At 47.2% G+C, this 24,649-nt stretch overlaps 1 protein-coding gene across 3 annotated transcripts in view; it reads right to left on the bottom strand.

Moving 5' to 3' along the window:
* Positions 1 to 20,298, bottom strand: part of LOC134353555 (F-actin-monooxygenase MICAL2-like) — a 277,154-nt gene extending 256,856 nt beyond the window's left edge. Inside the window, exon 1 of one of the 3 annotated variants that reach the window (XM_063061580.1) lies at positions 19,739 to 20,298. The gene's annotated coding sequence lies outside the window, so the exon portion shown is untranslated. The remainder of the gene's footprint in view (positions 1 to 19,738) is intronic. The other 2 variants (XM_063061581.1, XM_063061582.1) reach the window with 2 other exon arrangements.
* Positions 20,299 to 24,649: the final 4,351 nt, after the last annotated feature.

The following is a 24,649-nucleotide window of genomic DNA, read 5'->3' as shown; positions in this document are numbered from 1 at the left end:
CATTCTTCTAAACTCCAGCAAGTACAGGCCCAGAGAAACCAAATGTTTCTCATATGTCAACCCTTTAAATTCCAGGATCATTCTTGTGAATCTCCTCCGGACCTTTTTCAGTGCTGGCACATCCTTCCTTAGAAATGGGGCCCAATATTCAAGAATTGCTCAATATTTTCCAAACATGGTCTGACCAACATCCTATAAAACCTCGGCAGTAGAAACATAGACACATTGAAAAACCACAGCACAATACAGGCCCTTTGGCCCACAATGCCATGCCAAACATGTACTTACTTTAGAAATTACCTAGGGTTACCCATAGCCCTCTATTTTTCTAAGCTTCCTATACCTATCCAGGAGTTTTTTAAAAGACCCTATCGTACCCATCTCTACCACCGTCGCTAGCAGCCCATTCCACGCACTCACCACTCTCTGCGTAAAAAACCTACCCCTAACATCTCCTCTGTACCTACTTCCAAGCACCTTAAAACTGTGCCCTCTCATACTAGCCATTTCAGCCCTGGGAAAAACCCTCTGACTATCCACATGATCAATGCCTCTTACAAACTCTTACAGACAGCGGTGGGAATTGAACCCAAATCAGAGATACTGCAGAGCATTAAGCCAGTCATTCTGCTACCATGCCACCTTGCATATTAGGATTAACGTTGATGTGAGAGTAATTCAGCCAAGCGTCCTGTCTGTCTGCATCATTGTGTGGTTCGAAAGCTGCAAGGCATCAAACCGCAGACCCTACAGAGGACAATAAAGACCGCCGAGAGGATTGTTGGCATCTCTCCTCTGCCCCCATTTGTGACGTTTACCAGAAGCACTGCAGACAAAGGGCCCAAAGCATTGCTGAGGATCCCCATGTGGCCCCCCCCCAATCCCACAATCCCTTTGACCCACTACCGTCAGGGAGGAGGTACAGGAGCATCAGGACCCGTCCCACAGTCTCTCTGACTGACCCACTACCGTCAGGGAGGAGATACAGGAGCAACAGGACTCGGACTGTCAGACTGGGTGACAGTTTCTTCCCTCAGGCTGGGAGACTAATGAATACCCTGCCACCACCAAGATCTTGTCACTAGGACAGCGAGCTGTTTACTGCTTATCTGTGCTACACACTGCATCTGTTTTTAATGATATTTTATTAACTTACTTATGGTAATATTTAGTTTTACGTGCTGTGTGAAATACATGTATTGTGGGTGACCGTGGTCCAGAGGAACATTGTTTCATTAGGTTGTATTTATGTATTGTGGGTGACTGTGGTGCAGAAGAACGTTGTTTCGTTGAGTTGTATATATGTATTGTGGGTGACCGTTGTCCAGAGGAACGTTGTTTCTATGGGTTGTATATATGTATTGTGGGTGACCATGGTCCAGAGGAACATTGTTTCATTGGGTTGTATATATGTATTGTGGGTGACCGTGGTCCAGAGGAACGTTGTTTCGTTGGGTTGTATGTATGTATTGTGGGTGACCGTGGTCCAGAGGAACGTTGTTTCATTGGGTTGTATATCTGTATTGTGGGTGACCATGGTCCAGAGGAATGTTGTTTCATTGGGTTGTATATCTGTATTGTGGGTGACCGTGGTCCAGAGGAATGTTGTTTCATTGGGTTGTATATATGTATTGTGGGTGATCATGGTCCAGAGGAACGTTGTTTCGTTGGTTGTATGTATGTATTGTGGGTGACCGTGGTCCAGAGGAATGTTGTTTCGTTGGGTTGTATATATGTATTGTGGGTGACCATGGTCCAGAGGAACGTTGTTTCGTTGGTTGTATATATGTATTGTGGGTGACCATGGTCCAGTGGAACGTTGTTTCGTTGGGTTGTATGTATGTATTGTGGGTGACCGTGGTCCAGAGGAACGTTGTTTCATTGGGTTGTATATCTGTATTGTGGGTGACCGTGGTCCAGAGGAATGTTGTTTCATTGGGTTGTATATCTGTATTGTGGGTGACCATGGTCCAGAGGAACGTTGTTTCATTGGGTTGTATATCTGTATTGTGGGTGACCGTGGTCCAGAGGAACGTTGTTTCATTGGGTTGTATATCTGTATTGTGGGTGACCGTGGTCCAGAGGAATGTTGTTTCATTGGGTTGTATATATGTATTGTGGGTGACCATAGTCCAGAGGAACGTTGTTTCGTTGGGTTGTATATATGTATTGTGGGTGACCGTGGTCCAGAGGAATGTTGTTTTGTTGGGTTGTATATATGTATTGTGGGTGACCATGGTCCAGAGGAATGTTGTTTTGTTGGGTTGTATATATGTATTGTGGGTGACCGTGGTCCAGAGGATTGTTGTTTCGTTAGGTTGTATATATGTATTGTGGGTGACCGTGGTCCAGAGGATTGTTGTTTCGTTGGGTTGTATGTATGTATTGTGGGTGACCGTGGTCCAGAGGAACGTTGTTTCATTGGGTTGTATATCTGTATTGTGGGTGACCATGGTCCAGAGGAATGTTGTTTCATTGGGTTGTATATCTGTATTGTGGGTGACCGTGGTCCAGAGGAATGTTGTTTCGTTGGGTTGTATATATGTATTGTGGGTGACCATGGTCCAGAGGAACGTTGTTTCGTTGGTTGTATATATGTATTGTGGGTGACCATGGTCCAGTGGAACGTTGTTTCGTTGGGTTGTATGTATGTATTGTGGGTGACCGTGGTCCAGAGGAACGTTGTTTCATTGGGTTGTATATCTGTATTGTGGGTGACCATGGTCCAGAGGAACGTTGTTTCGTTGGGTTGTATGTATGTATTGTGGGTGACCATGGTCCAGAGGAACGTTGTTTCATTGGGTTGTATATATGTATTGTGGGTGACCATGGTCCAGAGGAATGTTGTTTTGTTGGGTTGTATATCTGTATTGTGGGTGACCGTGGTCCAGAGGAATGTTGTTTCATTGGGTTGTATATCTGTATTGTGGGTGACCATGGTCCAGAGGAACGTTGTTTCGTTGGGTTGTATGTATGTATTGTGGGTGACCATGGTCCAGAGGAACGTTGTTTCGTTGGGTTGTATGTATGTATTGTGGGTGACCATGGTCCAGAGGAACGTTGTTTCATTGGGTTGTATATCTGTATTGTGGGTGACCGTGGTCCAGAGGAACGTTGTTTCATTGGGTTGTATATCTGTATTGTGGGTGACCGTGGTCCAGAGGAACGTTGTTTCATTGGGTTGTATATCTGTATTGTGGGTGACCGTGGTCCAGAGGAATGTTGTTTCATTGGGTTGTATATATGTATTGTGGGTGACCATGGTCCAGAGGAACGTTGTTTCGTTGGGTTGTATATATGTATTGTGGGTGACCGTGGTCCAGAGGGACGTTTTTTGGGTTGTATATCTGTATTGTGGGTGATCGTGGTCCAGAGGAACGTTGTTTTGTTGGGTTGTATATATGTATTGTGGGTGACCGTGGTCCAGAGGATTGTTGTTTCGTTGGGTTGTATATATGTATTGTGGGCGACCGTGGTCCAGAGGAATGTTGTTTTGTTGGGTTGTATATATGTATTGTGGGTGACCGTGGTCCAGAGGATTGTTGTTTCGTTAGGTTGTATATATGTATTGTGGGTGACCGTGGTCCAGAGGAACGTTGTTTTGTTGGGTTGTATATATGTATTGTGGGTGACCGTGGTCCAGAGGAACGTTGTTTTGTTGGGTTGTATATATGTATTGTGGGTGACCGTGGTCCAGAGGAACGTTGTTTCGTTGGGTTGTATACAAGCACAGTCAGATGACAATAAAGTTGAACCTGAACTTGAAACGTAGAAATTAGAACAGTACAGGCCCTTCAGCCCATTTTGTCATGTGACCCTTTAAGCCACTCCTCAATCAATCTAACCCTTCCCTCCTGTATAAAGCTCCATTTTTCTATCATCCACGGGCCTATCTAAGAGTCTCTTAAATGTCCGGAATGTATCAGCAGGGGTGAATACCAAGGCCAAGCTTTGAAGAACCGTCTGGAGCCAAAGTTCCTGCAGTTCAGTGAGCCGATGATCTGGTTACTGTAAACACGAGATTCTGCAGATGCTGGAAATTCAGAGCAACACACAGAGTGCTGGAGGAACTCAGCAGGTCAGGCAGCATCCATGGAGGGGAATAAACAGTCGACATTTCCGGCTGAGACGCTTCATCAGAACTGGAAAGGAAGAGGGTGGAAACCAGAATAAGTTGGCAGTGGGGAAGGGAAGAGGGAAGAGTGAGTGGGAGGGGGGAGAGGAAGGAGGACAAGCTGACAGGTGGGAGGGGGGAGAAGGGTGAGTAGAGAGGGGGTTAGAGAGGGAGGGGAGGGGGAGAGGGGGAGAGGGGGAGAGGGGAGGGGGAAAGGGGGGAGAGGAAGGAGGACAAGCTGACAGGGAGGGGAGAGGGGAAGAGGGGGGAGAGGGGGGAGAGGGGAGAGAGGAAGGAGGACAAGCTGACAGGGAGGAGAGGGAGGAGAGGGGGAGAGGGGGAGAGGGGAGAGCGGGAGGGGGGAGAGGGGGAGGGGGAGAAGGGGTAGAGGGGGGAGAGGCGGGAGAGATGGAGGGGGAAGAGAGAAAAACAGAAAAGACTCAGCAGGTCAGGTAGTATCAAAGGAGGGGAACAGTCAGTCAATATTTTGGGCTAAGGCCCTGCCCCCTTCCTTCTCAGTCCTGATGAAGGGTCTCGGCCGGAAACGACTGACTATTCTCTGCATAGATGATGTCTGACCTGCTAAGTTCCTTCAGCATTTTGTGTGTGTTGCTCCGGTTACAGAGTTTGTTTCTTTGTCTCAGGATCCCTTCTGGTTAATAAATCTTACCTACTTTTTTTTTAACAATTCCTCTTGATTTTCGCTATTTCAAAGGGGGAAAAAAGTCAATTCCCCGAACATTTATTAAACCTCCCTGTCCCTTAAATTCTAAGTAGGTTCAGCTCCATTTCCTAACATTAGGTACAGTAATGTTACACCAGGGGACTGACACCAATTCATCAGCAAGAAATCTTACTCGGTGCTGGGTAGATACGCAAAAGGAATTCTTTTCAGGATCGTGAAACTAATACTGGGTTGAAAGAGGCACCACACACGCAAGCGAACACAGACACGCGCGCACGTTCCAACCTCAGTACACACTCTCATCAACAAACGCACAACACGTCACAAGGCACAATGACAACTTCACAACGCGCGCACACAGACACAGACAGAGACACAACACGGCACACATTCACAACCTGAGTCACAGACACATCCACACACACGCACCCACTCCACAGGGCACGATCACAACCTCACAACATACACGCAGGTCCACGAAAGCAGACACACACACAGGTCAGGTAGGATCCAAGGAGACTCTGCCTCTTCCTTTCCAGTCCTGAGGAAGAGCCTCAGCCTGAAATTTTGTCTGATTATTCCTTTCTATGAAAGCTGCCTGTCGTGCTGCGTTCCTCCAGCAGTTTGGGTGTGTTACTGTGGTTTTCCAGCATCTGCCGAATCTTGTGGTAACATGCCTGGGTGCTTTGTATCAGCTTAGAATCAGAACCTTTGCCCTACACATTTGACCCCCACCACCTCTGCCCCAGAAATCTTCTTGTACTCTTCTCCCTCGCAGTGCTGATGAAGATTTGCGTACGGTAAACGCAAGCACGGTTTCTCCCCGCACAGATTCCGCCTCCCGGGTTGAATACCTGCGGCAGCTTCTGTTTTTATTTAGGAGTTAAAGTCTATTGTTCTGGAGCCATGGACAACCCCAGCTGGGGCATGGAAAACTCGTCATATTTCCCAGTGGAAAACACTCCTTCCTTTCCAGTGCTGAAGGATCTCACCCTAGCAGCTCTGCATTCGCTTCCTGTCCTTTGAGAATTGACTTTAAAGCTCGCAGTGACCTGGGACTAGAGTACATCACAGAATCTCTTTCATTTTATAATCCTGCTCGAGCTCTCAGGTCGTTCTCTGTCGGTCTCTGAAATTTAAACAATCTCCTTCAAAAGATCATCAGCAGGTCCGCATTTTTGACCAATGCTCCTAAACTGAAGAATTCAATACTGTACCTAAAACTATAAAGGATGCAGACTCCGCTAACATTTCTAAACACCAGCTCAAAACCTATTTAACCTTGCTTCTAACCAACATCTTAATGCCTTTTATTTTCTTTTCCTATTTTTTTCCTGTTTGCACCTTATCCCTGTGTAAAGCACTTTGAACTACATCGTCTGTATGAAGGGTGCTTGATAAAATAAAGTTACCATTATCATCCCGGCTCAAAATGTCGACTGTTTATTCATTTCCACAGATGCTGCCTGACCTGCTGAGTTCCTCCAGCATTTTGTGTTTGTTACAACAAACTCAGTGTTGCTCTTATTTAAAAATTGGTTTCAGGTTTTCAAACTTCCAAATCTTCTGGGGAAATTGTCACAGCATTCAGCATTAGTCATCAATAGGAGAGCCAGGACTCTGTCACACCGTCAATGAACAACTTCACAAAAGTAACACTCACAAACACGCTGGAGGAACTCAGCAGGTCGGGCAGCATCTGTGGAAACAATGAGTGGACGTTTCGGGCCAGGACCCTTTGTCACGGTTTCCACGGATGCTGCCCGACCTGCTGAGTTCCCCCAGTGTGTTGTGAGTCTTGCTTTGATCCCAGCATCTGTAGATTATTTTGTGTTTATGATTCACAAAAGTAATGTCAGAGCTCTACAAAACCCTGGTTCGAACACACTTGGAATATTGTGTTCAGTTCTGGTCTTCTCATTATAGGGCGGATGTGAAGCTTTGGCGAGAATGCAGAGAAGATTTACCAGGATGCTGCCTGGATTAGCGTGCATATTTTATGAGGAGCAGTCGAATGAGCTGGGACACAAAGACCAGCTCCATCACGGGCACTGGCCTCCCCAGCACTGAGGACATCTTCAAAAGGCAATGCCTCAAAAAGTTGGCGTCCATCATTAAGGACCCCATCACCCAGGACATGCCCTCTCCTCATTGCCACCATCAGGGAAGGGGTACAGAAGCCTGAAGACACATACTCAATGATTCAGGAACAGCTTCTTCCCCTCTGCCATCCGATTTCTGAATGGACATTGAACCCATGTACACAACCTCACTATTTCTGCTCTCTTTTTGCTCTTATTTAATTTCATATAAAATTAAGTAGTATTTTCATATTTCTTATTGTAATTTATAGTATTTTTTATGTATTGCTCTGCACCGCTGCCACAAAACAGCCAATTTCACAACATATGCCAGTGATACCAAACCCAGTTCTGACTTTCTCTTTGGGGGATGACAAGTGACTTGACAGAGGTGTACAATAAGCATTAATAAAGTGGACAGCCAGACTGTTTTTCAAGGTTGAAATGGCTAATATGAGGGGGTATCATTTTAAGGTGATAATAGACAATAGGTGCAGGAGTAGGCCATTCGGCCCTTTGAGCCAGCACCGCCATTCACTGTGATCATGGCTGATCATCCACAATCAGTACCCCATTCCTGCCTTCTCCCCATATCCCTTGACTCCGCTATCATTAAGAGCTCTATCTAACTCTTTCTTGAAAGCATCCAGAGAATTGGCCTCCACTGCCTTCTGAGGCAGAGCATTCCACAGATCCACAACTCTCTGGGTGAAAAAGTTTTTCCTCAACTCCGTTCTAAATGGCCTACCCCTTATTCTCAAATTGTGGCCTCTGGTTCTGGACTCCCCCAACATCGGGAACATGTTTCCTGCCTCTAGTGTGTCCAATCCCTTAATAATCTCATATGTTTCAATCAGATCCCCTCTCATCCTTCTAAATTCCAGTGTATACAAGCCCAGTCAATCCAATCTTTCAACATAGGACAGTCCCGCCATCCCGGGAATTAACCTCGTGAACCTCCGTTGTACTCCCTCAATAGCAAGAATGTCCTTCCTCAAATTTGGAGACCAGAACTGTACACAATACTCCAGGTGTGGTCTTACCAGGGCCCTGTACAACTGCAGAAGGACCTCTTTGCTCCTATACTCAACTCCCCTTGTTATGAAGGCCAACATGCCATTAGCTTTCTTCACTGCCTGCTGTACCTGCATGCTTACTTTCAATGACTGATGAACAAGGACACCAAGATCTCGTTGTACTTCCCCTTTTCCTAACTTGATGCCATTCAAATAGTAATCTGCCTTCCTGTTCTTGCCACCAAAATGGATAACTTCATACTTATCCACATTAAACTGTACCTGCCATGCATCTGTCCACTCACCCAACCTGTCCAATTCATCCTGCATTATCTCAATATCCTCTGCACATTTCACACTGCCACCCAGCTTTGTGTCATCTGCAAATTTGCTAATGTTACTTTTAATCCCTTCATCTAAATCATTAATGTATATTGTAAATAGCTGTGGTCCCAGCACCGAGCCTTGCGGTACCCCACTAGTCACCGCCTGCCATTCTGAAAGGGACCCATTAATCCCTACTCTTTGTTTCCTGTCTGCCAACCAATTTTCTATCCATGTCCGTACCCTACCCCCAATACCATGTGCTCTAATTTTGCCCACTAATCTCCTACATGGGACCTTATCAAAGGCTTCCTGAAAGTCCAGGTACACTACATCCACTGGCTCTCCCTTGTCCATTTTCATAGTTACATCCTCAAAAAATTCGAGAAGATTAGTCAAGCATGATTTCCCCTTCGTAAATCCATGCTGACTCGGACTGATCCTGTTACTGCTATCCAGATGTGCCACTATTTCATCCTTTATAATTGACTCCAGCATCTTCCGCATCACTGATGTCAGGCTAACCGGTCTATAATTCCCTGTTTTCTCTCTCCCTCCTTTCTTAAAAAGTGGGATAACATTGGCTACCCTCCAGTCCTCAGGAACTGCTCCTTAATCTATAGAACATTGGAAAATAATTACCAAAGTGTCCACGATTTCTAGAGCCACCTCCTTAAATACCCTGGGGTGCAGACCATCAGGCCCTGGGGATTTATCAGCCTTCAGTCCCATCAGTCTGTCCAACACCATTTTCTGCCTAATGTGAATCTCCTTCAGTTCCTCCGTTACCCTAGGTCCTCCGGCCACTATTACATCTGGGAGATTGTTTGTATTTTCCCTCGTGAAGACAAATCCAAAGTACCTGTTCAACTCGTCTGCCGTTTCCTTGTTCCCCATAATAAATTCACCCGTTTCTGTCTTCAAGGGCCCAACTTTGGTCTTAACTAATCTTTTCCTCTTCACATACCTAAAGAAGCTTTTACTATCCTCCTTTATATTCTTGGCTAGCTTGCCTTCGTATCTCATCTTTTCTCCCCGTATTGCCTTTTTAGTTTTCCTCTGTTGCTCTTTAAAAGTTTCCCAATCCTCTAGCTTCCTGCTCATCTTTGCTATGTTATACTTCTTCTCTTTTATTTTTATACTATCCTTGACTTCCCTTGTCAGCCACGGTCGCCCCTTACCCCCCTTAGAATCTTTCTTCCTCTTTGGAGTGAACTGATCCTGCACCCTCTGTATCATTCCCAGAAATACCTGCCATTGTTGTTCCACTGTCATCCCTGCTAAGGTATCTTTCCAGTCAACTTTGGCCATCTCCTCCCTCATGGGTCCATAGTCCCTTTTGTTCAACTGCAAAACTGACACTTCCGATTTTCCCTTCTCCCTCTCAAATTGTAGATTAAAACTTATCATATTATGGTCACTACCTCCTAATGGCTCCTTTACCTCGAGTTCCCTTATCAAATTTGGTTCATTACACAACACTAAATCTACAATTGCCTTCTCCCTGGTAGGCTCCAGTACAAGCTGCTCTAAGAATCCATCTCAGAGGCACTCCACAAACTCCCTTTCTTGGGGTCCAGTACCAACCTGATTTTCCCAGTCTACCTACATGTTGAAATCTCCCATAACAACTGTAGCATTACCTTTGCGACATGCCAATTTTAACTCTTGATTCAACTTACACCCTATATCCAGGCTACAGTTTGGAGGAAAGCATAGGGGGGATTGTCAGAGCTTAGAGTGGTGGGTGTGTGGAACATCCTGCCAGGGGTGGCGATAGAGGCAGATACATTAGGAGCATTTTAAGAGGCTCTTAGATAGGCACATGGATGATAGAAAAATGGAGGGCTCTGTTGGAGGGTAGGGTTAGATTGATCTTACAGTAGGTTAAAAGGTCAGCACAACATTGTGGGCTGAATGGCCTGTTCTGCGCTTTATTGTTCTATGTTCTAAATACAGATAACATCAGGTGAATTACAAGTTTGAAATCCCTCCCTTGTCAAACCAGTTTCTGAAAGAGCCTACCTCTGCAGTAAATCAGTGACCTGATTCAACAGTAAACTCCCCGAGGCTCTGAAACGGTTAACGAGTCACCCTGCCAAACGATAACAGTTCAACACGTCGACAAACCCAAACGGTCTCCAGAGATAAGGAGTGCTGAGCTGGCAGTTACATGAAATAATATTTTAAAAAATAAAACTGAAAGAGTGCAGAGAAAATTTACAACGATGTTGCCGGGACACAAGGTCCTGAGATACAGGGAAAGGCTGAATGGGTTTGGTCTTTATTCCCTTGGAGCGTAGGAGAACGAGGGGAAGCTCGATAGAGGCATATAAAATTATGAGGGGTATAGCTAGGGTAAATACAAGCAGGTTTTTTCTACTGAGGTTGGGTGAGACTACAACCAGAGGTCATGGGTTAAGGGTGAAAGGTGAAATGTTTAAGGGAAACACAGGTATATGGAGGAATTTAAGGTGGGGAGTTATATGGGAGGCAGGGTTTAAGGGTCAGCACAACATTGTGGGCCGAAGGGCCTGTACTGTGCTGTACTGTTCTATCTATGTTCTATGAAACATGAGGGGGAACTTCTTCACTCAGAGGGTGGTGAGAATGTGGAACAAACTGCCAGCAGAGGTGGTGGATGTGGGTTTGATTTCAACACAAGTAAAGTTTGGATAAGTACATGGATGTGAGGGGTACTGAGGGCTATTTTCCTGATGCAGGTCGATGGGACTAGGCAGTTCAGCACAGCGTAGATGGGCAGAAAGGCCTGTTTCTGAGCTGTAGTGCTCTATGATTCTAAAGTCCCAGAGCTCCTTTTAATCTGTGAGACTAAACCCAGACATTCCACCTCTCCCAGAAGTTCCGGGAGTCTCCCACATATTGATAGTGGCTCCTTGATGCCCGCAAGTTATATACAATATCCCAGAAATCGATTTTTTTGAGAGCAAGCGAGAGAGAGAGCGCGAGACAGAGAGAGTGTAAGTACACGTGCCATGGCAGAGTGTTCCAAAAAAAGAAAATATAAAATATATGTCACCCCAGACTATACTAAAGTGTACCCCTGCCTAATAGGGGTCAAAAATAATGACAGTGTTGCTCGCTGCCCTGTTTGCAACAGTGACTTTTCTATTGCCCATGGTGGGTTAAGACTGTAAAAGACATGTTGAGGTGAGTTTAACAGGTGTCATTCGTTCATTAGCATAGTTAACGTTATTTAAACTAGCTGGCTGGCTGCTAAGGAGCTATTCTATTGCAGACATCCCACCTCTCCCGGAAGTTCCGGGAGTCTCCTGCAAATTGATGGCGCTACCTCCCTGAAATGAGTTTTTGCAGGGTGGGATGTCTGTAAACCCCACCTACAAGTTTGCAGATGATACCATTGTAGTGGGCTGATAGCAATGAGCAACAATCGTGATCGCTGAATAGACAGCTTACTAACCTGGTGGCACGGTGACACCTCTTGAATCATAGCAGTTAACACAATCACTTCAAAGCGCCAGCAATCACGATTGCTGCTTGGTTCCCACTGCTGTCCTGAAGAAGTTAGTGTGTTCTCCCCGTGCCTGCTTAGGATTCCTGAGTGCTCCAGTTTCTCTCACATTCCAAAGACAAACGGGACAGCATTAGCCAGTTGTGGGCGTGCTATATTGATGCCAGAAGCACGGCGACATTTGCCGGCTGCCCCCAGCACATGCTCACACCGTGTTGGTCATCGATGCAAACAACACATGTCACTGTACTTTTGACATACGCATGACAGATAAAGCTATTCTTTCTCTCAATATCGACAAAACAAAGGAGCTGGTCATTGAGTTCAGAAAGTGGGACAGTGTACATGCTCCTGTCTATGTCACTGTGTTGAGGTTAGTGGGGTTGAGAGCTTTAAGTTTCTAGGAGTGAACCTCACCAGTATTCTGTCCTGATCCAACTACATTTATGTCACAGCCAAGAAAGCTCACCAAAGCCTCTACTTCCTCAGGAGGCTAGAGGAATTTGGTGTGGCCCTATCACACTTCGCCAATTCTGCAGAAAGCATTCTGTCTGAATGCACAGCAGCCTGGTACAGCAACGGTTCTGCCTGTCACTGCCAGAAACTGCAGAGTTGTGGACACATCACTCAAATCAGCCTCCCCTCCATGGTCTGTCGACACTTCTCGCTGCCTCAGTAAAGCAGCAGCACAATCAAAGATCTTTACCCCTCCCCACCAGGCATTCTCATTTCTCCCCCTCCCATCGGGTAGGAGATGTAAAAGGCTGAAAGCTCGTCCCAGCAGGCCCAGGGACAGCTTCTACCCCCCGTTATAATTCTATTGAATACTTCCTAGTATGATAAACTGATCTTTAAACCTCACGATCATTATAACCTCGCACTTTTTTGCCTGCACTGCACACTCCGCAACTGCAACAAATTATTCTGCATTCTGGTGCTTCTGCGATCTCCTAGGGGATTTGGCGTGGATGAGAGTGGAGAGAGCAGGTACGGCCATCGCAGTAAGTGCACGCTGCATAATTCCCAATGCTGGAACATGAACCCGTGGCCTGCTCTATTACTCTGCACTCGCAGACTCTCACTGAGCAAGAATAAAATCATCAAGGACGAGAGTAGAGAGCGGACGGGTGTTCAGTGCCATCTGCGTGCATTTGAGCAGTCGCTTATCGTAGCCGGCAGCAGGCGGAAGGTGCTGGAGTCTGGGGACTCACAGTGCCGGGTCCAGAAGCAGCAGTTGCCCTGCGGCCATCGGGTACTGGACAGGCTCCACTCACCTCAGTGCTGAGCACACTCCATGGTGTTGGACTCCGTTTCGGGGACTCTGCAGTTCACTTCCCAGGTGTTTTTCTTTCACTTCTTATTCCGCAATCTGGTCGAGGCACTTCACCCACTGGCACTGCGATGAACTGATTCTGTAGCTGTGGTCTGCACCCACTGGCACTGTGATGAAGTGACTCTGTAACTGTGGCCTGCACCCACTGGCACTGTGATGAACTGATTCTGTAGCTGTGGCCTGCACCCACTGGCACTGTGATGAACTGATTCCACAGCTGTGAATTGCACCCACTGGCACTGTGATGAACTGATTCTGTAGCTGTGGTCTGCACCCACTGGCACTGTGATGAAGTGACTCTGTAACTGTGGCCTGCACCCACTGGCACTGTGATGAACTGATTCCGTAGCTGTGGCCTGCACCCACTGGCACTGTGATGAACTGATTCTGTAGCTGTGGCCTGCACCCACTGGCACTGTGATGAACTGATTCCACAGCTGTGGTCTGCACCCACTGGCACTGTGATGAACTGATTCCACAGCTGTGGCCTGCACCCACTGGCACTGTGATGAACTGATTCCACAGCTGTGAATTGCACCCACTGGCACTGTGATGAACTGATTCTGTAGCTGTGGTCTGCACCCACTGGCACTGTGATGAAGTGACTCTGTAACTGTGGCCTGCACCCACTGGCACTGTGATGAACTGATTCCACAGCTGTGAATTGCACCCACTGGCACTGTGATGAACTGATTCCACAGCTGTGGCCTGCACCCATTGGCACTGTGATGAACTGATTCTGTAGCTGTGGTCTGCACCCACTGGCACTGTGATGAACTGATTCCACAGCTGTGGCCTGCACCCACTGGCACTGTGATGAACTGATTCCGTAGCTGTGGCCTGCACCCACTGGCACTGTGATGAACTGATTCTGTAGCTGTGGCCTGCACCCACTGGCACTGTGATGAACTGATTCCACAGCTGTGAATTGTACCCATTGGCACTGTGATGAACTGATTCTGTAGCTGTGGTCTGCACCCACTGGCACTGTGATGAACTGATTCCACAGCTGTGAATTGCACCCACTGGCACTGTGATGAACTGATTCCACAGCTGTGAATTGCACCCACTGGCACTGTGATTAACTGATTCCACAGCTGTGGCCTGCATCCACTGGCACTGTGATGAACTGATTCCACAGCTGTGGCCTGCACCCACTGGCACTGTGATGAACTGATTCTGTAGCTGTGGCCTGCACCCATTGGCACTGTGATGAACTGATTCTGTAGCTGTGGTCTGCACCCACTGGCACTGTGATGAACTGATTCCACAGCTGTGGCCTGCACCCACTGGCACTGTGATGAACTGATTCTGTAGCTGTGGCCTGCACCCACTGGCACTGTGATGAACTGATTCTGTAGCTGTGGCCTGCACCCATTGGCACTGTGATGAACTGATTCTGTAGCTGTGGCCTGCACCCATTGGCACTGTGTTGAACTGATTTCACAGCTGTGGTCTGCACCCACTGGCACTGTGATGAACTGATTTCACAGCTGTGGTCTGTACCCACTGGCACTGTGATGAACTGATTCTGTAGCTGTGGTCTGCACCCACTGGCACTGTGATGAAGTGATTTCACAGCTGTGGTCTGCACCCACTGGCACTGTGATGAAGTGATTTCACAGCTGTGGTCTGCACCCACTGGCACTGTGATGAAGTGATTTCACAGCTGTGGTCTGCACCCACTGGCACTGTGATGAAGTGATTTCACAGCTGTGGTCTGCACCCACTGGCACTGTGGGGAACTGATTCCACAGCCATGGCCTGCACCCATCAGTGCCGCTTACTCATATCAACAGCTCAGTGGCTATGGACTCGCTTTTGGGGACTCTGCAGTCACATGATTTGTTCTTTTTTTCATACATTGGGTCTTTGTGGTGTGAGTGTTTTCTTTAAATGAGCTCTGTCATGTTTCTTTGTTTTGTGCTGTCTGCTAGAAGCTGAATCTCTAGGTTGTATTATGGATACATACTTTGATAAGAAGTACAGTAATTTCCCCCTGTACATTGCTGTAATGAGTTGATCTGCGTGAACAGTACGCAAGACAAGTTTTTCACTAGACCTCAGTTCATGTGACAATGTACCCTATGTGACAATATAACCAATTTACTTTCTGCGGCAGAAGCAGCATCAACAAGAGATGCTATCTTAAGGCGGCAACATCCATCAATGATCTTCACTGTGCTCCCATCAGGCAGGACGACAGAAGCCTGAAGTCCCACACCACCAGGCTTCCCTTCAACCAGTTGGTCTGGAACCAACCAGTACAACCGTGAACACAAGAGATTCTGCAGATGCTGGAAATCCAGAGCAGCACACACAAAATGCTGGAGGAACTCAGCAGGTCAGACAGCATCTATGACGGGAACAAACAGTTGATGTTTCCAGCCAAGACCCTCATCAGGCACAACCCTAATCACTACAGTTCAACAACTCTGTAACCACGAAGAACTATTTTCACATCATATAAGGCAGTGATAATAAACCTGATTCTGAAGGTCTGTCTCTCTCAAGCAGCTGGACAAAGCCTGATCTCCAAAGGAGACCACATGGCCAACACCATTCTCTGTCTGTCATGTACAGTATCTGTGTAAATGCCTCAAACCTGTTCTCACTGCCTGCTGTGGTAGGACATTGTTAAACCTGTTCTCACTGCCTGCTGTGGTAGGACATTGTTAAACCTGTTCTCACTGCCTGCTGTGGTAGGACATTGTTAAACCTGTTCTCACTGCCTGCTGTGGTAGGACATTGTTAAACCTGTTCTCACTGCCTGCTGTGGTAGGACATTGTTAAACCTGTTCTCACTGCCTGCTGTGGTAGGATATTGTTAAACCTGTTCTCACTGCCTGCTGTGGTAGGACATTGTTAAACCTGTTCTCACTGCCTGCTGTGGTAGGACATTGTTAAACCTGTTCTCACTGCCTGCTGTGGTAGGACATTGTTATACCTGTTCTCACTGCCTGCTGTGGTAGGACATTGTTATACCTGTTCTCACTGCCTGCTGTGGTAGGACATTGTTAAACCTGTTCTCACTGCCTGCTGTGGTAGGACATTGTTAAACCTGTTCTCACTGCCTGCTGTGGTAGGACATTGTTAAACCTGTTCTCACTGCCTGCTGTGGTAGGACATTGTTAAACCTGTTCTCACTGCCTGCTGTGGTAGGACATTGTTAAACCTGTTCTCACTGCCTGCTGTGGTAGGACATTGTTAAACCTGTTCTCACTGCCTGCTGTGGTAGGACATTGTTAAACCTGTTCTCACTGCCTGCTGTGGTAGGACATTGTTAAACCTGTTCTCACTGCCTGCTGTGGTAGGACATTGTTAAACCTGTTCTCACTGCCTGCTGTGGTAGGACATTGTTAAACCTGTTCTCACTGCCTGCTGTGGTAGGACATTGTTAAACCTGTTCTCACTGCCTGCTGTGGTAGGACATTGTTATACCTGTTCTCACTGCCTGCTGTGGTAGGACATTGTTATACCTGTTCTCACTGCCTGCTGTGGTAGGACATTGTTAAACCTGTTCTCACTGCCTGCTGTGGTAGGACATTGTTAAACCTGTTCTCACTGCCTGCTGTGGTAGGACATTGTTATACCTGTTCTCACTGCCTGCTGTGGTAGGACATTGTTAAACCTGTTCTCACTGCCTGCTGTGGTAGGACATTGTTAAACCTGTTCTCACTGCCTGCTGTGGTAGGACATTGTTATACCTGTTCTCACTGCCTGCTGTGGTAGGACATTGTTAAACCTGTTCTCACTGCCTGCTGTGGTAGGACATTGTTATACCTGTTCTCACTGCCTGCTGTGGTAGGACATTGTTAAACCTGTTCTCACTGCCTGCTGTGGTAGGACATTGTTAAACCTGTTCTCACTGCCTGCTGTGGTAAGACATTCCAGGTACCCACCACTTTCTTCTTCTGAAGCCATCCCTCCTACTCACCAGAGTCCCATGTCCTGGGCCAATAGAAGGTACATGGCTTTGTCTGTCTTCTAGACAAAGATCCTTCTTCTATCAGGAATGAGGCCTGTGGAGCTTCTGTTGGAGTTTCTGTAGTTCTGGGTTTTGACAGGATGGGGCTACTAGCCCCATGGCTAACCCTCCTCCTGTCACAGTCAGGTTTAGGACCGTCCATGATGGAGTTCCACCACTCTGTATATAAAAGAATCTTGGCCGCTCTATCTCCCTCAAACTTTCCCCTTCTTACACTCTCTGCTATTTGACATTTCCACCCTTAGTATCACTACACATTCAAAATTTCTTTTAAGCATCCTCTGGTTAGGTTTTGTTCACTGGGGACTTCAGGGAGGGGAAATCGAGGGAACACCAGTCCTCAGCGAGGGATGAGAGGTGGAAAGAGTGGGCAGTCCCTGAAGATGCACCCTGGGCCCAACGTATCGATGCAGTTACAAAGGCAGCACGACAGGGGCTAGATTTCATTAGGAGTTTGTGGAGAATTGATGTGACACCAGATTCTAGCAAATTTCTACAGATGTACTGTGGAGAGCATTCTGACTGGTTTCAGCACCGTCTGGTATGGAGGGGCCACTGCAGCCGACTGGAAAAAGGCTTTAGAAAGTTGTAAACAACAGGAGTTCTGCAGATGCTGGAAATTCAAGCAACACACATCAAAGTTGCTGGTGAACGCAGCAGGCCAGGCAGCATCTCTAGGAAGAGGTACAGTCGACGTTTCAGGCCGAGACCCTTCATCAGGACGTCTGACGAAGGGTCTCAGTCTGAAACGTCGACTGTACCTCTTCCTAGAGATGCTGCCTGGCCTACTGCGTTCACCAGCAACTTTGATGTGTGTTGTTAGAAAGCTGTAAATTCAGCCAGCTCCTTCATGGGCACCAGCCTCCCCAGCATCAAGGACACCTTCAAATGGTGATGCCTCAAAAGGGCAGCATCCGTCATTAAGGACCCCCGTCACCCAGAACGTGCCCTCTTCTCACTGTTACCTTCAGGGAGGTGGTACAGGAGCCTGAAGACCCATACTCACTGATTCAGGAACAGTTTCTTCCCCTCTGCCATCAAATTTCTGAATGGACAATGAACCCATCAACACTACCTCATGATTTTACTCATTAATTTAATTCTTATAAATATATTTCTTAAATTATGTATTGCACTGTACTGCCGCCACAAACCAACAAACCTCACGACGTATGCTGGTAACCTTAAACCTGATTCTGATTCTAACATGTCGCTGTACCCCACACAGCCCACCGTGATCACTCTTCGGTGAAGAGGCACAGGTGGGCGCTACACAAATGTGTACTGGCAAAGTGGAATCACCCATCGTCTGTGGGACTTCCTGCTGCCAATCTCCACACTGTCACCAAACACAGAGAAACTGCCGGAAACCCCTCAGGAAAACATCACAGTGATCTGTCATCCACAGGACTGTGAACTGTCCTTCAAAAGCCCACTCACAGACCCCCACGCCAGCATCACCAAGCCAAGGTACCCTGTCACTGCCATTCCCGCTGGGAGCCTTACTATGAACTGTCGATTGCAAAGCACCTTGGGATGCCCGAAGGGGATGAGGCAGGCACTACAGAAATCCAGATTTTTCCTTTAAGAGATTTCCACCATTTCAGTTACAGCAACTACCACCCCTTCATCCCTCCTTTTCTTTGTTCTTCCTTTCTTCTCTTGCCCTCCACTGCCTCCCAAGATCTCCCTCTCCCTGTCACCCCTACCTCCCTCCCACCCCCTCACCCCCTCCCTCTTGTTGTTCCCTCACACCTCTCCTCACCCCTAACTCCCTCCCACCCCCTCACCCCCTCCCTCTCGTTGTTCCCTCACCCCTTTTCACACCTCTCCCTCTCACCCCTACCTCCCTCCCACCCCCTCACCTCCTCCCTCTCGTTGTTCCCTCACCCCTTTTCACCTCTCCCCCTCTCGCCCCTAACCCTCCCACCCCCTCACCTCTCCCTCCCACTCCTCCCTACTCCTCACCTCTTCATACACCTCTTCTTCTCACTGACCTTTCACCCCATAGCTCCCCCTGCCAGCCTCTCCCCCTCGCACTGTCTTCCACCTCTCCCTCTCGCCTCCTACCTCCCTCCCACCCCCTCACCTCTCCCTCTCACCCCCAACCTCCCTCCCACCCCCTCATCTCCTCCCTATTGTTATTCCCTCACCCCTTTTCACACCTCTCCCTCTCACCCCCTACCTCCCTCACACCCTCCTCCCTGTTGTTACTCCCTCACTTCTCCCCTCTCACCCCTAACCCTCCCAGCCCCTCACCTCTCCCTCTCACCCCATACCTCCCACCCACCCCTCCCTACTCCTCACCTCTTCCTCTCACCCTTTCACCCCATAGCTCCCCCTGCCAGCCTCTCCCCCTCGCCCTCACCTACCCCCTCCACCCACCCCCACGTCCCGCCTTTCCCGTTCCCTTCCTTTCTTCTCTCCCTCTGTTACTCACTGTTCTGGAACAGACCCCGCGGCTCTATTTTATTAATAGCCACACACACAAATAGTTCTGCTGAGTTGTTTGTTACTGCGAGGGTTAATCATTAAACGGCAACACTTCAAATGGTAAACCGAAGCCGGCACAGAGTGACAGAGAAACGCGACACAACCCGGAAACTCCAAAACTCCGCGCTCCCTCACAAATAACACTTCACTTGCCTGACTGACTGACACTTGTCGGCAGAGGGAAGGCACGGTGGGTTGTGTCCATACTTACAGAAGCACGGTGGTCCATCCGAAGGCTGGGGTCCGTGTGAGGAGTCTCGGCGCTCGGATTTGGGGAGTTAACACGTTCCTGTACTAACGACAGCCACTTTCTCCGGCAGGCACAAACAGAGCTGCGCGCATTCAACACACAAACAAGAGGCTGGTCGCCCGGTTCCTCCCATCCGCGCTCGCTGGGGTTGGTCGGATTCGGCTGCCGATGTCCAATCACGCGGTCGGGAGATCGTTCAGGAGTTTGACTTCACCAGCCCTCCAAGTACAAACCCGTTTCACAACCAGCACCTCTCCGCCGTTTTCATCCAACTGTCCGGCTGACCGGTGCCCGCGCTGAAACTTCACCGTCAGCTGGATTTCGCGGGACCATCCCGCTTGGAGTTAGAGCGGGAAGCTACCGCCGATGTCACCGGGCGCCGCTAATTAGAAAACAAGACAAAGCAACAGAATTCGGCCCATCACCTGCTTTGCTATTCCATCATGGCTGACTTACTATCCCTCTGAACCTCTCCTGCCTTCTCCCTGTAACCTTTGACACCCTGACTAATCAAGAACATTTCAACCTCCGCTTTAAATATATCCAGTGACTTGGCTTCCACAGTCATCTGTGGTAACGAATCCATGGATTCACCACACTCTGGCGAAATAAATTCTACCTCATCTCGTTCCACACAGTAGGCTTATTCAGAAAGTCAGAAGGCATGGGATCCAGGGAAGTTTGGCCAGGTGGATTCAGAATTGGCTTGCCTGCAGAAGGCAGAGGGTGGTGGTGGAGGGAGTACATTCAGATTGGAGGATTGTGACTAGTGGTGTCCCACAAGGATCTGTTCTGGGACCTCTACTTTTTGTGATTTTTATTAACGATCTGGATGTGGGGGTAGAAAGGTGGGTTGGCAAGTTTGCAGATGACACAAAGGTTGGTGGTGTTGTAGATAGTGTAAAGGATTGTCAAAGATGGCAGAGAGACATTGATGGGTTGCAGAAGTGGACTGAGAAGTGGCAGATGGAGTTCAACCCGGAGAAGTGTGATTTGGTACACTTTGAAAGGACAAACTCCAAGGCAGAGTACGAAGTAAATGGCAGGATACTTGGTAGTGTGGAGGAGCAGAGGGATCTGGGGGTACATGTCCACAGATCCCTGAAAGTTGCCTCACAGGTGGATAGGGTAGTTAAGAAAGCTTATGGGGTGTTAGCTTTCATAAGTCGAGGGATAGAGTTTAAGAGTCACGATGTAATGATGCAGCTCTATAAAATTCTGATTAGGCCACACTTGGAGTACTGTGTCCAGTTCTGGTTGCCTCTCTATAGGAAGGATGTGGAAGCATTGGAAAGGGTACAGAGGAGATTTACCAGGATGCTGCCTGGTTTAGAGAGTATGGATTATGATCAGAGATTAAGGGAGCTAGGGCTTTACTCTTTGGAGAGAAGGAGGATGAGAAGAGACATGATAGAGGTATACAAGATATTAAGAGGAATAGATAGAGTGGATAGCCAGTGCCTCTTCCCTTGGGCACCACTGCTCAATACAAGAGGACATGGCTTTAAGGTAAGGGATGGCAGGTTCAAGGGGGATATTAGAGGAAGGTTTTTACTCAGAGAGTGGTTGGTGTGTGGAATACACTGCCTGAGTTAGTGGTGGAGGCAGATACACTAGTGAAATTTAAGAGACTACTAGACAGGTATATGGAGGAATTTAAGGTGGGGGTTATATGGGAGGCAGGGTCTGAGGGTCGGCACAACAATGTGGGCCAAAGGGCCTGTACTGTGCTGTACTATTCTAAGTTCTATGTTCTATGTTAAAAGGACATCCCTCTATCCCAGGAGTTCCCAACCTGGGGCCCACGGACTCCTTGCTTAAAGGTATTGTTCCATGGCATAAAAAAGGTTGGGAGCCCCGATCTATTCTGAGGCTGTGCCCTCTGGTCCTAAACTTCCCCACCTCAGGAAACATCCTCTCCGCGTCCACTCTATCTCGGCCTTTCAATATTTGATAGATTTCAATGAGATTCCCTCTTATTCTTCTAAACTCCAGCAAGTACAGGCCTAGAGCCATCAAACATTCCTCATACATTAATCCTTTCATTTCCAGAATGGTTCTCGTGAAATTCCTCTGAACCTTCTCCAGCCACACTGCTTGCAGGCTCTCCATGTCCCTGGGTGTCGTGTTCTGTAGATTAATGGTGTATGAGATGTTGTCCTGGAACCGTGCTTCTGCAAGAACAAGCACGTAGCATTTCCTCATCATGTGCTAGTATAGCCCCAGATGAACGCAACTTCACTCACCCCATCACTGAACTGTTCCCACAACCTATGGATTCATTGCGAGGATGCTTCATCTCATGTTCTCGATATTTATTGCTTATTTATTTATTGTATTTTCACAGTTTGTTGTCTTTTGCACACTGGTTCTTTGTCCTGCTGGATGCGGTCTTTCAATGATTCTATTGTGCTTCTTGAATTTACCATGAATGCCCACCACAGAACGAATCTCAGGGTTGTCTATGGTGCCATATACTGCATGTATTTAGACAATGGACCAATGGATATCGGTCATGGAACAGCACAGGGAAAAAGGCCCTCCAGCCCAACTGGGCCATACAGACTAAAGCTCATCCCATTTGCCCACACTTGATGCATATCCCCCTAAACCTTTTCTATCCATGCACTTGTTCAAATATTTTTTAAATGTTGTTATTGTTGCCAAATCAACCACTTCCTCTGGCAACACATACAAAATGCTGGAGGAACTCAGCAGGCCAGGCAGCATCTATGGAAAAGAATACAGTCAACATTTCAGGCTGAGACCCTCCGGCGGGACCCTAGGTTTGAGTTTCTCCAGCATTTTGTGTGTGTTACTTTGGATTTCCAGCATCTGCAGATTTTCTCAGGTTTATGACACTTCTCCGGCAGCTCGTTCCATATAGGGATCACCATCGAGTGAAAACCTGAACCCCGGGTCCCTTTTCAATCTTTTCTCCTTGGCTTAAACCTGGGCAGCACTATTAAGTAGTGGTCAGTGTAACACAGAATGTAGTACAGCACAGGAACAGGCCCTTCAGCCCACTATGTTGTGCTGATCCAATTAAATTGGTCATCAAATGGACAACCTAACTCATCCACAATGGCCATATCAAAGTCAATTCAAGTCAAGTTTATTGTCATTTAACTATATAATGTATATAGATATGAATAATGTACATATGTATAGTGTATAGGCAGAACTCAGCATGGATTCCTTAAAGGAAAATCCTGCCTGACAAACCTATTACAATTTTTTGAGGAAATTACAAGTAGGCTAGACAAGAGAGATGCAGTGGATCTCGTATATTTGGATTTTCAGAAGACCTTTGACAAGGTGCCACACATGAGGCTACTTAACAAGATAAGAGCCCATGGAATTACAGGAAAGTTACATACGTGGATAGAGCATTGGCTGATTGGCAGGAAGCAGAGAGTGGGAATAAAGGGATCCTATTCTGGTTGGCTGCCGGTTACCAGTGGTGTTCCACAGGGGTCTGTGTTGGGGCTGCTTCTTTTTACATTGTACATCAACGATTTGGATTATGGAATAGATGGCTTTGTGGCTAAGTTTGCTGATGATACAAGGATAGGTGGAGGGGCCGGTAGTGCTGAGGAAACAGAGAGTCTGCAGAGAGACTTTGGCAGAAGAAATAAACGGGCAGACTATTATTTAAATGGGGAGAGAATTCAAAGTTCTGAGATGCAACGGGACTTGGGAGTCCTCGTACAGGATACCCTTAAGGTTAACCTCCAGGTTGAGTCGGTGGTGAAGAAGGCGAATGCAATGTTGGCATTCATTTCTAGAGGAATAGAGTATAGGAGCAGGGATGTGATGTTGAGGCTCTATAAGGTGCTAGTGAGACCTCACTTGGAGTACTGTGGGCAGTTTTGGTCTCCTTATTTAAGAAAGGATGTGCTGACGTTGGAGAGGGTACAGAGAAGATTCACTAGAATGATTCTGGGAATGAGAGGGTTAACATATGAGGAACGTTTGTCCACTCTTGGACTGTATTCCTTGGAGTTTAGAAGAATGAGGGGAGACCTCATAGAAACATTTCAAATGTTGAAAGGCATGGACAGAGTGGATGTGGCAAAGTTGTTTCCCATGATGGAGGAGTCTAGTACAGGAGGGCATGACTTAAGGACTGAAGGGCGCCCATTCAGAACAGAAATGCAAAGAATTTTTTTTTAGCCAGAGGGTGGTGAATCTATGGAATTTGTTGCCACGGGCGGCAGTGGAGGCCAAGTCATTGGGTGTATTTAAGGCAGAGATTGATAGGTATCTGAGTAGCCAGGGCATCAAAGGTTATGGTGAGAAGGCGGGGGAGTGGGACTAAATGGGAGAATGGATCAGCTCATGATAAAATGGCAGAGCAGACTTAATGGGCCGAATGGCCGACTTCTGCTCCTTTGTCTTATGGTCTTATGATATATAGAAATGAGACAATGTTTCTCCAACCAGGTTGTAAAGCACATAAAACACATAACACATGAAAACTTATGAAGGTAGGGATAAAATCTGCAGATGAATCACTCATAAATAACAAACTAAAATGCATTAATATTAAATATTATAAGGTTCAGAACAGATTAACCCAGGATACCTCGAATATGATGCAGTAGGGAGTTCAGAGGCTCAGTGGCCTGGGGTTTCTCATCCTTGTTTTTATGCATCGGAGTCTCCTGCCTGATGGTAGAAAGTCAGAGAGGATGCTGGATGGATGGGTGGGATCCTTACTAATACAAAGGGCCCTGCATACGCAGCGTCCCTGATAAATGTTCCTGATGGATGGTAGGAAAATCCTTGTATTTTCATCACATTCACGTGCCTATCTAAGCATCTCTTAAAAGTCACTCATGTATCTGCCTCTACCACCATCCAATATAT

Source organism: Mobula hypostoma, chromosome 11, assembly GCF_963921235.1.
Source record: "Mobula hypostoma chromosome 11, sMobHyp1.1, whole genome shotgun sequence".
In the NCBI taxonomy this organism is placed as follows: Eukaryota; Metazoa; Chordata; class Chondrichthyes; order Myliobatiformes; family Myliobatidae; genus Mobula; species Mobula hypostoma.
The sequence above is the reverse complement of the archived record's forward strand: the minus strand, read 5'-3'. Positions and strand labels throughout refer to the sequence as shown.